Genomic DNA, 14,434 nt, shown 5'->3' on the forward strand with positions numbered 1-14,434 from the left:
GTAACTAATACCATGTCCCCTGAAGTGTTCAAAGCAGTATTCTAAGTAACTAATACCATGTCCCCTGAAGTGTTCAAAGCAGTATTCTAAGTAACTAATACCATGTCCCCTGAAGTGTTCAAAGCAGTATTCTAAGTAACTAAAACCATGTCTCCTGAAGTGTTCAAAGCAGTATTCTAAGTAACTAATACCATGTCCCCTGAAGTGTTCAAAGCAGTATTCTAAGTAACTAATACCATGTCCCCTGAAGTGTTCAAAGCAGTATTCAAAGTAACTAATACCATGTCTCCTGAAGTGTTCAAAGCAGTAATCAAAGTAACTAATACCATGTCCCCTGAAGTGTTCAAAGCAGTATTCCAAGTAACTAATACCATGTCCCCTGAAGTGTTCAAAGCAGTATTCAAAGTAACTAATACCATGTCTCCTGAAGTGTTCAAAGCAGTATTCAAAGTAACTAATACCATGTCCCCTGAAGTGTTCAAAGCAGTATTCTAAGTAACTAATACCATGTCCCCTGAAGTGTTTAAAGCAGTATTCTAAGTAACTAATACCATGTCCCCTGAAGTGTTCAAAGCAGTATTCTAAGTAACTAATACCATGTCTCCTGAAGTGTTCAAAGCAGTATTCTAAGTAACTAATACCATGTCCCCTGAAGTGTTCAAAGCAGTATTCTAAGTAACTAATACCATGTCCCCTGAAGTGTTCAAAGCAGTATTCAAAGTAACTAATACCATGTCTCCTGAAGTGTTCAAAGCAGTATTCAAAGTAACTAATACCATGTCCCCTGAAGTGTTCAAAGCAGTATTCAAAGTAACTAATACCATGTCCCCTGAAGTGTTCAAAGCAGTATTCTAAGTAACTAATACCATGTCCCCTGAAATGTTCAAAGCAGTATTCAAAGTAACTAATACCATGTCCCCTGAAGTGTTCAAAGCAGTATTCTAAGTAACTAATACCATGTCCCCTGAAGTGTTCAAAGCAGTATTCTAAGTAACTAATACCATGTCTCCTGAAGTGTTCAAAGCAGTATTCTAAGTAACTAGTACCATGTCCCCTGAAGTGTTCAAAGCAGTATTCTAAGTAACTAATACCATGTCCCCTGAAGTGTTCAAAGCAGTATTCTAAGTAACTAATACCATGTCTCCTGAAGTGTTCAAAGCAGTATTCAAAGTAACTAATACCATGTCCCCTGAAGTGTTCAAAGCAGTATTCTAAGTAACTAATACCATGTCCCCTGAAGTGTTCAAAGCAGTATTCTAAGTAACTAATACCATGTCCCCTGAAGTGTTCAAAGCAGTATTCTAAGTAACTAATACCATGTCCCCTGAAGTGTTCAAAGCAGTATTCTAAGTAACTAATACCATGTCTCCTGAAGTGTTCAAAGCAGTATTCAAAGTAACTAATACCATGTCCCCTGAAGTGTTCAAAGCAGTATTCAAAGTAACTAATACCATGTCCCCTGAAGTGTTCAAAGCAGTATTCAAAGTAACTAATACCATGTCCCCTGAAGTGTTCAAAGCAGTATTCAAAGTAACTAATACCATGTCCCCTGAAGTGTTCAAAGCAGTATTCTAAGTAACTAATACCATGTCCCCTGAAGTGTTCAAAGCAGTATTCTAAGTAACTAATACCATGTCCCCTGAAGTGTTCAAAGCAGTATTCAAAGTAACTAATACCATGTCCCCTGAAGTGTTCAAAGCAGTATTCAAAGTAACTAATACCATGTCCCCTGAAGTGTTCAAAGCAGTATTCAAAGTAACTAATACCATGTCCCCTGAAGTGTTCAAAGCAGTATTCAAAGTAACTAATACCATGTCCCCTGAAGTGTTCAAAGCAGTATTCTAAGTAACTAATACCATGTCTCCTGAAGTGTTCAAAGCAGTATTCTAAGTAACTAATACCATGTCCCCTGAAGGGTTCAAAGCAGTATTCAAAGTAACTAATACCATGTCTCCTGAAGTGTTCAAAGCAGTATTCAAAGTAACTAATACCATGTCCCCTGAAGTGTTCAAAGCAGTATTCAAAGTAACTAATACCATGTCCCCTGAAGTGTTCAAAGCAGTATTCTAAGTAACTAATACCATGTCCCCTGAAGTGTTCAAAGCAGTATTCTAAGTAACTAATACCATGTCCCCTGAAGTGTTCAAAGCAGTATTCTAAGTAACTAATACCATGTCCCCTGAAGTGTTCAAAGCAGTATTCAAAGTAACTAATACCATGTCCCCTGAAGTGTTCAAAGCAGTATTCAAAGTAACTAATACCATGTCCCCTGAAGTGTTCAAAGCAGTATTCTAAGTAACTAATACCATGTCCCCTGAAGTGTTCAAAGCAGTATTCAAAGTAACTAATACCATGTCCCCTGAAGTGTTCAAAGCAGTATTCTAAGTAACTAATACCATGTCTCCTGAAGTGTTCAAAGCAGTATTCTAAGTAACTAATACCATGTCCCCTGAAGTGTTCAAAGCAGTATTCAAAGTAACTAATACCATGTCTCCTGAAGTGTTCAAAGCAGTATTCAAAGTAACTAATACCATGTCCCCTGAAGTGTTCAAAGCAGTATTCTAAGTAACTAATACCATGTCCCCTGAAGTGTTCAAAGCAGTATTCTAAGTAACTAATACCATGTCCCCTGAAGTGTTCAAAGCAGTATTCTAAGTAACTAATACCATGTCTCCTGAAGTGTTCAAAGCAGTATTCTAAGTAACTAATACCATGTCCCCTGAAGTGTTCAAAGCAGTATTCTAAGTAACTAATACCATGTCCCCTGAAGTGTTCAAAGCAGTATTCAAAGTAACTAATACCATGTCTCCTGAAGTGTTCAAAGCAGTATTCAAAGTAACTAATACCATGTCCCCTGAAGTGTTCAAAGCAGTATTCAAAGTAACTAATACCATGTCCCCTGAAGTGTTCAAAGCAGTATTCTAAGTAACTAATACCATGTCCCCTGAAATGTTCAAAGCAGTATTCAAAGTAACTAATACCATGTCCCCTGAAGTGTTCAAAGCAGTATTCTAAGTAACTAATACCATGTCCCCTGAAGTGTTCAAAGCAGTATTCTAAGTAACTAATACCATGTCTCCTGAAGTGTTCAAAGCAGTATTCTAAGTAACTAGTACCATGTCCCCTGAAGTGTTCAAAGCAGTATTCTAAGTAACTAATACCATGTCCCCTGAAGTGTTCAAAGCAGTATTCTAAGTAACTAATATCATGTCTCCTGAAGTGTTCAAAGCAGTATTCTAAGTAACTAATACCATGTCCCCTGAAGTGTTCAAAGCAGTATTCAAAGTAACTAATACCATGTCCCCTGAAGTGTTCAAAGCAGTATTCAAAGTAACTAATACCATGTCCCCTGAAGTGTTCAAAGCAGTATTCTAAGTAACTAATACCATGTCCCCTGAAGTGTTCAAAGCAGTATTCTAAGTAACTAATACCATGTCTCCTGAAGTGTTCAAAGCAGTATTCAAAGTAACTAATACCATGTCCCCTGAAGTGTTCAAAGCAGTATTCTAAGTAACTAATACCATGTCCCCTGAAGTGTTCAAAGCAGTATTCAAAGTAACTAATACCATGTCCCCTGAAGTGTTCAAAGCAGTATTCAAAGTAACTAATACCATGTCCCCTGAAGTGTTCAAAGCAGTATTCTAAGTAACTAATACCATGTCCCCTGAAGTGTTCAAAGCAGTATTCTAAGTAACTAATACCATGTCCCCTGAAGTGTTCAAAGCAGTATTCTAAGTAACTAATACCATGTCCCCTGAAGTGTTCAAAGCAGTATTCAAAGTAACTAATACCATGTCCCCTGAAGTGTTCAAAGCAGTATTCAAAGTAACTAATACCATGTCCCCTGAAGTGTTCAAAGCAGTATTCTAAGTAACTAATACCATGTCCCCTGAAGTGTTCAAAGCAGTATTCAAAGTAACTAATACCATGTCCCCTGAAGTGTTCAAAGCAGTATTCTAAGTAACTAATACCATGTCCCCTGAAGTGTTCAAAGCAGTATTCAAAGTAACTAATACCATGTCCCCTGAAGTGTTCAAAGCAGTATTCTAAGTAACTAATACCATGTCTCCTGAAGTGTTCAAAGCAGTATTCTAAGTACCTAATACCATGTCCCCTGAAGTGTTCAAAGCAGTATTCTAAGTAACTAATACCATGTCCCCTGAAGTGTTCAAAGCAGTATTCTAAGTAACTAATACCATGTCCCCTGTAGTGTTCAAAGCAGTATTCTAAGTAACTAATACCATGTCCCCTGAAGTGTTCAAAGCAGTATTCTAAGTAACTAATACCACGTCTCCTGAAGTAACTCAAAGGATGCCCCAAATGTGAGTGAGTGTGTTTTAGTTTTAAGCCACTTTTTCAGCAATATTTCTGCAGTAACAGGAAATGGGCTTCACACATTGTACCCATGTAGGGACTCAGACTCGGTGTACAGAGCAAACGCTTTAACAACTAAGCCACCCTACCTCCCCACAAAGAAACTGACATCTTGGCCCCTCAACTAACTCAAGGCATGGTACTTGCAGTAACTGACAGCTTGGCACCTAAAGTAACTGAAAGCTTGGCACCTAAACTAACTGACAGTTTGGCAACTAAAGTAAATGACAGTTTGGCACCTAAAGTAACTGAAAGCATGGCACCTAAAGTAACTGAAAGCATGGCACCTAAAGTAACTGAAAGCATGGCACTTCAAATAACTCAGAGCATATCCCCCAAAGTATCTCAAAGCACAGTCCCTCAAGTATTGCCCCTAAGATAAGTTCCAAAGTCCCTGTCAGCTAATGGTGTCCATATACTTGACACATGTCTGTCCACCAAAATGTCAGTCAGTTTCAGAACATGATGAGAGGAAAGCATCAGCAGCACCTGAGAACCCAACCCTCTGATCCACTGTTTAGATTCAAAGCCATATTGATTGTTCCACTTCCTAACAAGTGGAAATTACCTGGTAGTCAGGCACCTGTATATACCTGTATGTAATATCCTGGTAACCTAGAATCCAGGTAAATACAGACAGAACACTATTGTCCAAGACATTCTCATGATCAATAATGGTGTATAGTAATCTAGTGTTTCATTTTCATATTGTAGAGATTGATATTATCCCAATAATAAAAAGACAATCACTCCTTTATCAAAGTTGTGTTGTGTTTGTCTTGAAGTAAATGCTTGTTGATGTTATACGCAAATGTTACAAATTTCCATTATTGACAGAACATATTTTTTCAATTTTGTTTTTTAAACTCCTCTATCTGTCAATTCTCAATTTTGATAGGAAGTATAATCAGTTAAATATTTTTCAGACAGGCATCCTATGAATGCACCACCATTTCTCATCATCACCACCCCTACACACAATGCATGTGCTGCATGTGCACAACGCAGTACCCCTTACACAAGCATGGGGTGGCATTGCTGATTTTTGTTGGTTTTCAAGAAGGTTGTTAAATGTAGACCACATTTGTGTTAGTGTTTGTTTCTAGCCAGTTTGTTCACCAATCATCTTTCAATAGCAATTACTGTACAAACAACCATGGTCATGAGGAGATGCAAGTGGTGATGCTCTCTCAACACAGTCATCATTATCATAACAACATTAACTCACTCAGACATATCACCAAAGTTTTTTAATGGTAAATTAAAAATGAAGTTTTTAAAAGAGTATAGTTGTGTAGACACTTCATAAAAGTGCTAATTATCTACCTCACAGATATCCAACTGGTCAATTTTCACATTTACCAAATGAATCACAATAAGTAATCTCCAAACCATCTTGACACTTAATGCAAGAAACAAACACCACATCAATCTCAGCCCACAAATCTTAAACACAAAGGTTATATCTCAATTACAAAATCTCAGCCGCTGCAACTACAATATATGCCTCGCATGACTTACAAACAAAGGGAATGCGGTTAATACCTTAATACCTTGTAAATCTCAAATCTGCAGGAAGCGAATGATGAGATTAAACTAGATCATGTCCCAGGCATTATCTGGTAATCCCTTCCCCTCTCCAACCCACTGTATGTTTACGTCCACGTCACTGAAATTAGCTTTCATATACCTAGTCTCACGGAAACATATCTTAATCATGTGAGACAATCATGAACATGTCCAGCTCACTGGGAATCTATCCAGCAACAAAAATCCCTGATAGTGGAGATTACCATATGATAAACGGACTGGGAGTTAATCAACCATTCAAACAGGTTAATTGTGTATGGGTCCAGTTTTCTGTGTTAGGTTATATTTTTTTCCGGAGATATGACAGTGTACGGATATATGTAATCTTTCACCATTAGCCCTTGAAAAAAACATCCTCTTAAGGATAGCGACTAATAGCACAAACAAAACCTACTGACATGAGCATGAAATGACCATGGTTTCCCCATGAGTGAGTTTAGTTTTATGCTGCTTTTGGCAGTATTCAAGCAATGTCATTGCAAGGTACACCAGAAATAGGCTTCCTACATTGTACCCATGTAGGGAAATGAAGTAATGTCTTTGGAATGAAGAGCCTCAAAAAAGTCAGATCAATGCTGTAATATATCATATGCCATACAGAGGTCCATTGGTAACCTGGGCTCAGAACTCTGAATGTAACAGGTCATTATTTGGAAGCAAACAAAGGAACACAACCATGGTGGACCATGTTCAGAATATTGAATAACTTGTCTGGTAAGTGGTGGGGCAACTCTTGATATATCTATCATGGTTAGAATATTCATTGGTAACACATGGAATATCTATTTATCATTTTAATGCATAACTTGAAATATACATTTTTCCAAAAATAAATGTAGCACCATTTATCACTTGATTAGTAAGCAAATATATCTTGATGGTGCTTTATAGCACTATTCTAGCAATAAGAAGCCAGGAGGCACCTGAAATAGACTTCTCAGAACCCACATGGTAAGTGAAACCCTTTCAGCATAAGGTCACTTAAAGAATAGATTTTAAATCTTTATCATTTAGAAGACCACATTTGGATTATTTCTACTTCAAAGAATAAAAATTGCAATATTGCAGAGAGCATCTTGTCAAATCTTGTCACAATAAGCCCATTAATACAGAAATGACAATTAAACATAGCCCACCATTATCAAACATTAGCCTAAATACCAAAATAGAGTATTTAAACCCTGTCACATGACACCTCACTTGCTCACTTGCAACTAAAACATAGAATCTAATCAATCCTCAATGCATCCTTGATAAGCTAAAGAAAATACTGCTATCACTCTTGCTGGTAGGAGTGCTGCCGTTTTACCAATCCTCGTGGTAACAATTAACATGACTCAGTCTCTGAGGAACAACCCTGTGTGGAGCTGCACCTATTTCAGGACCAATCAGTATAATAGCATAGTTTGCATGCAGGTCCAACCATATCTCACTAGATCTTTACAGATCTTAATGGTCAGAAATACGGCTGATGTGCCAGGACTGTGTAAAACGAATGACCAACACGACCAGTGTTGTGTAGTAAAGGTTAGTCTGGCATTAGTTTCTGACCCACCATTGGTGCTCTGGAAGATGACTCATGCCTGTACTCTCAGATGCTGAGGAAGTCCATGGCACCGATTCTACTGGTATTACCATCACGTTGTTCCCGGTCTGCGAGCACCGTTATCATTACCATTTTGTTCGGAATTACAGTTTATTGATTTTGGTATCACTGAAATTAACCATTTGAAAACTGCCATAAGCTGCAGTGATCTCTCTCTCCCTCATGAACGTTATCGAACTGTTAATATATAGTGGTTTCAATGATAAAACTTATTATAATAATTACTCTTTCATCTCATTTCCATAATGTTCAGTGGTTATGAACATTTCAAATGCACATAAAGTTCTGGAGTATACACAGCAACAGATGTTTGTGGCACAATCGGATTTCCTTCCAAGAGATGTCAGTTATGTTTTACAGTAAGGAAATATGAGAGTCAATAGCCCTTACAGCATGAACACCCTTGTCAGTTTGGCAAATGTTCAACAGGAAACCGTAGTATTTAGATGATATCTAAATGACCAGTTGTTGGAGGAATCTATTCAACTACTTGCTGGAATGTCCCAATATTGTATAAAACTGTAAATATATTTTGACTTGAGTCCATGTCTGATGAAAAAAATTCAAATGTTTGATAACTGTTACAGAATGTAGGTTGAAAGTATTGAAGACATTACCAAGTGCTTGGTGAAACTATTCAGATGTTTCATGACATTATCCAATGGCGGAAACTATACAAACATTTGACATTATCCAGATAAAAGTACTGAGACTGATGACATAATATCCAATGTTGTATCAAACTATTCACATGGATGACATTATCCAATGATGTATCAAACTATTCAAGTTGATGAACATTATCCAATGTTGTATCGAACTATTCCAGTTGATGACATTATCAAATGTCAATACCTTACAGGACCCTCAAATTAATGATAAGGATCCCAAGGTAAAACCTCAAAATCCTAATTACTGAAATCAAAGAGAGTTTAGTTTTACACCACACTCAGCCATATTCCAGCAATATGGTGTGGGTCCGTAAATAATCAGGTCTTGACCAGAATTCCAGGGATCAACAGCATCCCCAATCCCACTGGTTGCCTCCTATGACAAGCAAGGGTTGCTGAAGATCAATTCTACCCTGGATCTTCAAGGATACTAAAAATCAGAAAAAAAATCAATCTGAAAAATACGAAAACATTCAACCAAGAGTATAAATGATATAACAACTGAGTAGTCAATGTAGGACCATACAACAATCAGACTTCAAATTAAGCAGTGGAAACGTCTTCTTACAGAAAAACAATCACGATCTATCAAATAGTTTAATGCAGTCGCACAAGTACAACAAATTAGAAAATGAAAACCCCAATTATTCTAAATAATTTAGCTAACCTGCTTTACTCTATACCTAAATCAATATACAAGGGCAAACTATTTTATTCCATCATCAACGCAACCCACACAATTGCCCTACTGTGAGATCAGACCTTTTGTCTTGGTCTATGTGAACGATATTGATTGGCTATAACGAACCCTGTGCTATATTATGTTCAATGCTGTAGTATAAGTCTATACCACATTTGTAAATTATGCAATAAACTCTTTGATCAATAGTATCCTGTCTTGGACCAGAACATTCATCAGTGGGGGTGGGGGTTGGCGGGTGAGAGGGGAACAGGTAGCAACAGGAAGAAATATTGGAATGAATTATTCATCATGAACTAGATAACAAAATCACAATTGAGCAAATAGTTAAATCATTAGTGCATGTGCAACCCCTAGTTTGGTGGTTTATCATTTCGTTGTATTAATGAGGGGAAAAATACTAGACGATCGATGAGGCAGGGGGTGCTGTATGAAAGTAATATGACATGTTACGCAATGTGTCTGTCAAAACTATAACACAGTGGAATCAATTTGGACAAGCTTGATTAATTTATCTGCAGTAAATAGCAGACGAACTGATAACGACCTTGATAACAGCACACATAATCACATATTTATTCTTCCATTACAGCTTCAGCTTGGGTATCTTTAGCGAGGATGTTATTTCACAAATCGACATCAAAAAAATATGTACATGAATATAACATTACTACATCCATCTTTGCAGAAAAAGATGTGATTAGCAAATGATTACACATATTGTCATTGATTGATGATGACTGTAACAGAAGTATTTTAGGGTTTTCATCATCCAATCGCCAAAACATTGAACATGATTTGGTGAATGGCGTGTAATGTGAAAACAAGCACTATTACAGCTGTATCATTGTGGTTTGTAATGTACAAACTAGGTCCAGAGAACACGAGTTTGATATTGATCATGCTTTGCAAATCTTTTCACTTATCATTGGATGTCAAATTAAAGTGAAATTTAAAGCCCATGTGAAATTAAAGCCCATTGTAATTCAGCAGTATGGTGAATCTTTGACCAGGAGAACTAACCATGAGCAAACATTGACAACCAAATCAAAATGGAAGGCTGAAGGGGTTTTGATCCTGTTAAATTTCTGGAGAGAGTTAGTGAGTTTAGTTTTAAGCCACTTTCAACATATTTAAACTAAATCACATCTTAATACATTGTACCAGAAATTGGCTTCACACATTGTATACATTTTGAGAATCAAACTTGTCATCAGCATGACAAGCAAACACTTTAACCATTAGGCTTTCCCACCACCTCTTGATTTCAGAATATGATGGCATGACTGTTTCATTATTCACCGTTGTGGAATCAATCCACCAAGACTCTGGCAAACATACACAATCAAAGTTGTTTTAACTGTACAGTTAGTATAGGGGACTAATTATTAATGCCATGACTTTTTGTAAGCCACAAATTCCCCACTTTATTCTCATTTCTCATTTCTCATATCATCTGTGCGCTGTTGAACATAAGGGGTTAAATTTCATTTACATCAAGAACCAGGCAAGATGTCTATATCAAAAAGCCAATCTTCCACTCTATAAAATTTAAGGAGAATACAATGGTTAAAGAGATATCAACACATTCGTAGGTAAGTTATGGCTTAAATTCAGATATGTATTCCAATCAATGTCTCTTAATTCCATTCCAAATCAATACAGGTCACTATCAGTGTCAAAAATCTGACATCAGTTGAAAACAAACTTTCCAGCATCATTAAACGTGACTGACAATCACAACATCATTATCAGAAATGAAATTGTTAAATAAAAATGTCACTGTGCTTATTCACTTCCCATATAGGTTTCTTGGAAACGTAGTCCATAACTACTGCTACTATTGAGGGAGTCAAACTGATTATCTCCATGTAATTGACAAGAAAATGAATATCATCTACATGTTTCCTGGAGCTTGCAACAGGACATTAACATATGTCAACATTAACATATTCACAGCTATCCATCCACTTATGCCAAGGAAAGGTATTTGGTCTACATGTTTGTGTCTGTCTGGGGACAAACGAATATTAGCTTATCAAAAGCTTTCAAAGGATCTTTCTATTCACTGTAAGAAAAACAGACTGTGACATTTTTCTCTAAATGAATAAGTTACTTAGTAAATGTCTTTTAAGTGGTTTAAATGGAGACAAAAATTATCAAACTCAAAAAAATAAAAGACAGCAACTTCCCTGATATCATTCAATAGCTCTGAACTGTTGTGTGTACATGATCAGGTTGGAATTATGCTGGAGTTGGGCTAAACTAACCTAGTAGCTGAATATATACAATTTTGATAGAAACAAATAAACCTGTATAAAATGAAATGGAGTTCCAGCAAGTTGGAAAATTCAGGGGAAATCTAGACTTGCTTCATTTAGGGCTTTAGCATTGCAGGAAGGGCTAGTCAGTAAGATAATATGGTTCAGGGACTGCTAGACAGGCATGAGTTTGGCATATAGTGTGAGGTGCTTTGAAAGTAACACAGTAACAGAAAAATTAGTTACAGACTGATGAAGAATTGGGTTGGAAGTCATAAACTTCAACAATGTCAGTACTATTTCAAGTATTCAACCACTTTTTTTTCCAATAGCAGCAGATTTTCAAATACTACAGACTGAAGCAAACCAAGTCAATAAGAAACGTTTTGTATTCTTCAATATCTTTCTAAATATTTTAGACCAAAATACTAACATCCATTCCAAAGTTTAAGCCATGGCTTCCAAACTCAACTCTCCATACATATTCTTGGAAATCCAGTTCAATCCAGAAAAAAATTGCCATTGATTCTTATGCATTTTTTAGCTTTTAATTAGACCTACTCCTTCAAAACATATTCGAGAAAATTATTGTTATTGATATAACATTTGATTTTCTCTGTCAAACAATTACACCCAGAAACTCTTGACTTTAAAACTCGACAGTAATAATTAACTTAACCTTCCTCAAGGCCATCACTAAACATCATGAATTAAAGGGTCAGGCAATGGTAGTGTCTGGGGAAGGTATTGTGAACTCTAGGTTGGGTTCTTACCAACACGCAAAAGGAATTACCCATGCATGTAGCAGTCTGATTAAAGATCAGTAGAACCCTTCGATACTATCACCAAAGTCGTGGCCATTTAACTTGGCTTTATTCAGCCATCAACAAATGAACCTGGTCTGTACTTCCATTGAGTCACAAGACTCTCCAACACCTTCAATATTATTACAATCTGATAGGGAAATGGCCTATTGAAGAGGGTATTGTGGTATTTATGGAGAATAAGTGTTGATATAAAGATGCAAAGGCAACGTGTAATTGTATACAAATACATGGTAGAAATACAAACGGGTTTGTTGATGGCTTTGTTATTGGTGTTGAGATTGGCTTTGATGTTGGATTGGGAGCTCAGCTTGGGTTTCCCCGAGGTGATTGGAGCTGCTCGCTTGATTTGACTACCTAGCTTCCAATAGTTCATGTGTCATGTGCAAATGTAACACTATATACGAAGCCTTCCTTGGTTTTATAAGCCAACATTTCAGACTTACATGGCAGAAGATTTAGACTTTGTCTGTTGAACAGTGTGTCCTGTGATTTTGTGAATCAAAATAGATGTGGAATCAGGAACTTCATATTGACAGAGAGGTTCGTCATTACAAACTTTGACAAAAGTGTGCTGCGATTTTGTGAACCCAAAGGTTGTGAACCAATATTGGAACAAAGATGACCTACACTGACAGAGAGGTTTGACATCACGTAAGTTGACAACTGAACCCTGTCATCTTGTTATTGGCATTCTCTTCAGTTATGTTCTGCTAATATTCACACATACTACTTGAGTAATGCTTGAAAAAAATTAAAAAATACAATCTTCTCAATAATATCTGGTCATAAATATCATCGATCCATTCACCATAGCTCCATCTCTGAACTCATTTCAATCTGCCTTGTTACTCTCACATCAAAAAGTTCCTTTCACCGGTAGAGTTATTGGCATTCTCTTCAGTTATGTTCTGCTAATATTCACATAAAATACTTGAGTAATGCTTAAAAAAACATTTAAAAATACAATCTTCTCAATAATATCCGGTCATATTATATCAATATATTAACAAATAGTGTTCCCAAAGATTCAATGTTTTAACATCCGCATACAAACTTGTGCCAAATGTAAATTGAGTGGACACAATGCCTGCAGCGTTGACAGTCCAATGATGAGAAGCTATCTACCTCAGCCCTCAGCCTTCATCCTTCACAGTAGTGTCTTCTGATCATCTTCTAGGTTCGGGCAACCCATGCTTGCCATAAAAGGCGACTTTGCTTGTCATAAGAGGCAACTAACGGGATCGGGTGGTCAGGCTCACTAACTTGGATGGCACATGTCATCGGTTCCCAGCTGTGCAGATCGATGCTTGCGCTGTTGATCACTGGATTGTCTGGTCCAGACTTGATTATTTACAGACTGCCACCATATAGCTGGAATATTGCTGAGTGTGGCATAAAACTAAACTCACTCACTCACTCAAAAATGGTCTTCCACTATTCACACTATTTTATATACCCCTTTCAATTGCAAAGTTAAATGAAAGCATTAAGATTTTTAAAATACCAATCCTCCCTAAAACTGGAATAGACTGGAAACAGACAAGCAATACGTGATCTCTTCATCTACTAGAAGACCAGAGACTGATCAGCAAGTCAACAATAGGACTTAGAAGTATTGGATACTCTGGGGTCCTGTGGCTATTTATGAAGTGTTCATTATCCATCCACCATGCTGGATGCTCTAAAAATAGTGTGTTCTTGAAATTAATTGTACTTTAGCATCTCCACTCAACAAAGTCTATTCCTTGAAAAAATATTGAAAAATCCAAAACAACCAGTATTTCATGATTGGATTCTAACTGCCCATTTTTACAGTCCACACCTCCATCCACGTCCTGACTGACCCTTGTTACAGTCCACCCACTTCCTGACTGACCCTTGTTACAGTCCACACCTCCACCCATTTCCTTATTGCCAATTGCAACAGCCCACACTTCACCCATTTCCTGATAAGCCCTTAAGATGGTGACCAGATCAAATTGACACTTTACACATATACAGTTGAGCATTTCCGCCGCTGTGTCAATTATTGATGAGGTGAGCTGTAAGGCGGGTAATGACACAGCTCGTCATGGCTTGTGTAGCATCTGACAGTGCAGGTGTCCCACTCAGTGTTCCCACAACACAGGAGGAGCTGCTCCACAGAAATGAGACCAGGGTAAGATATATGGACATTTCAGTTTATAATTTTATCATTAGTGAATATTTACAAAAACAGCATGACACAGACAATGACAGAACATAGGGAATGACAAGACCAAGTGTGACAGAGCACACAAAATGACATGTCACACAGAATTACTTGTCTGTGTCACACAGAATGATGGGAATCAACCTGGACAAGAAAAAGCGGTACTGATGAGGTTGTGACATATCAATAATGCAATAAGCCACACGGGAAGTAA

At 37.2% G+C, this 14,434-nt stretch overlaps 2 protein-coding genes across 4 annotated transcripts in view; one reads left to right on the forward strand and one right to left on the reverse strand.

The window, feature by feature from the left end:
* LOC137284436 (GPI inositol-deacylase-like) overlaps positions 1-14,434 on the reverse strand; it is a 388,474-nt gene that overhangs the window by 296,467 nt on the left and 77,573 nt on the right. The gene's annotated exons all lie outside the window — the stretch shown is intronic.
* LOC137284437 (uncharacterized) overlaps positions 1-14,434 on the forward strand; it is a 42,497-nt gene that overhangs the window by 16,303 nt on the left and 11,760 nt on the right. Inside the window, exon 1 of one of the 2 annotated variants that reach the window (XM_067816235.1) lies at positions 14,122-14,187. The exons of the other annotated variant lie outside the window; for it this stretch is intronic. The gene's annotated coding sequence lies outside the window, so the exon portion shown is untranslated. Of the gene's footprint in view, positions 1-14,121; positions 14,188-14,434 lie in introns of those variants that run through there. 2 annotated transcript variants of the gene reach the window in all.

The sequence above is a fragment of the Haliotis asinina genome, chromosome 5 (assembly GCF_037392515.1).
Source record: "Haliotis asinina isolate JCU_RB_2024 chromosome 5, JCU_Hal_asi_v2, whole genome shotgun sequence".
In the NCBI taxonomy this organism is placed as follows: Eukaryota; Metazoa; Mollusca; class Gastropoda; order Lepetellida; family Haliotidae; genus Haliotis; species Haliotis asinina.